The following is a 3,612-nucleotide window of genomic DNA, read 5'->3' as shown; positions in this document are numbered from 1 at the left end:
ATATATAAACATCAATCTGATGCATTTCGAGAGCAAAAACAAGCGGAATTAAAAGACAGCATGAATGTATCATAAAATATTTGTCAAAACATGGTCACATTAGCAGGGCTGGGAGAGTTACTTTTAAGATGTATTTCAATACAGTTATATATATATATATATATATATATATATATAAACATCAATCTGATGCATTTCGAGAGCAAAAACAAGCGGAATTAAAAGACAGCATGAATGTATCATAAAATATTTGTCAAAACATGGTCACATTAGCAGGGCTGGGAGAGTTACATTTAAGATGTATTTCAATACAGTTTCTAGTTATTACCTGTTCAAAAAGATGAAAGATAGATGGATGGGAAAGTAGATTTTGCTTTCTCCATAACTAAATTGTTCAACATACTGCATATGCACTGCAGGCAGACATTAAAACATGCTGCAAACTGGACTGTGAATATGAGAGCCCAAAGTTAACAGTTGGTATCTTCCATGCAAACTACAACATCACAATATTTGTTTGTTTGTTTGTTTGTTTGTTTGTTTCTTCCTCCTGCTTTCGTCTTCAAGTAGCACTTCGGACAATCAGCGAGTTCTCTTGGGATGTTCACACCTGGATCTTGTTTTAATGCGAATGACCTTTCGGCTAACACATTCTGCCACCCACACATCCACTGTATTTAACCTGGAAATTGAGCATTTTGCGCAAGCACCAAAAAGGTGTGATTCATTGAAGTCTGAGGCTGGCTGTAAATTGGAGCATGGAATTTTCCTGAAAGTTGAGATACTCCTATTGTTTTTTTTGTTTTTGTTTTTTTTTTATTTTGTACACATACAGAGGAGGCCGAATATAAATTAGGGCTGCACAATGTATTGAAAAAAATACAGTCATTGTGATAATGGCCAGAGATGGGCACTTTATCCTATTTTGCCGGGCCGTCCTCCGTCCCTGTCCGTCCTCATCCTTTTAAAGCGCTCCCGTCCCAGTCCGCCCCTCCCCCTCCGGAAAAAATAAACCGTCTGTGCACGACGCCATTTCTTTTGGTTACTTGTTAATCTGCAATCTGCAACACTCAGATCGCACATTGTACGTTTTTTTTTCCAATATCATGCAGTCCTACTTTAAAATTGTTCGAGTTCAGCATCTTTAAGTATGTCAAGGTCGGGCCTGCCGAGTGTCCTCTTTTTTTTTCTTTTTTGTCCTCCGAAGCCTTAATGATTAATGGCTGCATTGATGGTTCGCTGGCCGTGAACCTGACGACTTACAGTGGTGTGAAAAACCGTTTGTCTCGTCCTGATGGGTTTTTTTTTCTTCTGTTTGTCACATTTAAATGCTTCCCATCATCAAACCAATTTAAGTATTCGTCCAAGACAGCACAAGGAGACACAAAATGTCCTTTCTAAATGAAGGTGTTTATCATTAGAAGAAATAAAATTCCAAACCTACATGTCCTAAAATAAAAGGGACCTGTACCGTTGGCCCCACCCCCACGGCAGTAAATGGGTGATTTGCTAACTGCAATGTAAATCCAGTCCAAAAAAAAAATCATGTAATAGTGTGTCTTTCTGCTTCTGTTGACTATGTCTGGATTTTGAAACAGTCAAACACACAATCAATGGCCCAAATCAAAGAGTTGTCTTTTATTTGAATCCAAAAAAATGAGTTCAGTCATGTCGACACCATTAAAATGCGAAACTCCTCTGAGATTAGATTCACCTTCCTCATCAACCTAGTTTCAAATTTCATCAGTGGATGGGGCCAACAGACATCAACAGAATAATTAAACAGCAACCTGAGTCATTCACGAGTGGCATGAGATGACAAGGAAAACAAATTGCCCTGAGAGTGCTCCTTTTTTTTTTTTTTTAAATTGTGTTACAATTCAACAGTTTTGACAATACAGCCATCCCCTCTGTTCCTGCAGAAGAAATACTGCACACACACACACACACACACACACACACACACACACACACACACACACACACACACACACACACACACATGACCCTCCCATGCCTTCCTTTAGCTCACCGTAAATACTCACCGGTAAGAGGCTTTGCAGAAGCACCTCATCTCTTACTTTCAGGCCTTGTTTAAGATTCATTTCTCACATTTTACAAATTACTTGCTCACCGAAATGAAAAATTTGAAATCTGATTTTTCTATGTCAATCACATTTTTGCAATCTTCATTAGATGAGGACAAACAGGTCGTTATCATATCCAAACTCTACCATGGACTGAAAGCTGAGGATTAGGGTCGTCAAGGAAGCTCTGGAATGAACTATCGGATCAGGCCAAGACACACATTTAATGGAGCTTGAGGTAAGACACAGAGGTGAATGAGACAAAAGGCAAATGTTGAATGTGCAGGATGATGAGACACGCTTGAGAATCAACAATAGGAAAAAAACAAGACCCGGCATGATCCAGAATCATTTCAACTAGATGTTACAAGATATTGGCCAGCCGGGCTGTACGGTATACCCTCATTTAAGTTACTGTATTAATATCGAAATGAGGACAATATCAGTCAACATGACCTTGCCTGTTTTGCATGTAAATCTCAGTTGAACAAACCACATTCCTCCTTTTGATTTTGGCATTGATCGACAGTTAAAACCAGCAGATCATCTTGTGGAATGCAAAAGTGAGGAGGGGCACGCAGCCGCTGCTGCCGAGACAGCACGCACGCAAGAAACCCACTTCTGTCTTCGCTGTCAAGTATATATGGACGGCACACATTATTTTGTTTTACAACATTACATGACCATATTTAAAATGTCAACATTATCAGTGCTGCCTGGTGTCCAGTGGTTAGAGTCTCGACCTCACAGTGCAGAGGTACTGGGTTCAATTCCAACTCCGGCCTCCCTGTGTGGAGTTTGTATGTTCTCTCCTGGCCTGCGTGGGTTTTCTCCGGGTACTCCGGTTTCCTCCCACATTCCAAAAACATGCATGGCAGGCTGATTGAACACTCTGAATTGCCCCTAGGTGTGAGTGTGAGCGTGGATGGTCGTTCGTCTCTGTGTGCCCTGTGATTGGCTGGCAACTGGTTCAAGGTGTCCCCAGGCTACTACTCGAAGGCAGCTGGGATAGACGCCAGCACCCCCCGTGACCCTTGTGAGAACAAGCAAATCTGAAAATAGATGGATTTTCAGTGGATAAAATAGCAGAGCTTGTTGTAAAAATGTACAAGCAGACCGTGTGCAGTCAATTGAATACACCGGCATGGTGTGATCCTATTTCGGTCACATCTTGCATCGACGTAAACTGCCACCATCTTTTTGTGGATTAATGAAAGTCCTACAATGTAACATATTGTGTAGGCACCCTCAAAACGCGATCCGGGCAAAGTTCATATGACAGGGATTCCACACATCACATCGCCATCAATACACAACCATCGTTATGTTCAGGAGTGAGGGGTCAACTTTATTTATTTATTTCTAAGCGACACAACACATCTATATCCATATTCTGAACAGCTTATCCTGCCTACAGTCGTGCTTCGACAAATTGGTACAGAACAACACACACAATGCAGTTAACCCGAACACACGCAAATACAATAAACACTTCTGTTGAAACATGCCATTTTTTATTTTACAT

This window comes from Hippocampus comes, unplaced genomic scaffold (assembly GCF_001891065.2).
Source record: "Hippocampus comes isolate QL1 unplaced genomic scaffold, H_comes_QL1_v1.1 scaffold169, whole genome shotgun sequence".
Classification (NCBI taxonomy): Eukaryota; Metazoa; Chordata; class Actinopteri; order Syngnathiformes; family Syngnathidae; genus Hippocampus; species Hippocampus comes.
The sequence above is the reverse complement of the archived record's forward strand: the minus strand, read 5'-3'. Positions refer to the sequence as shown.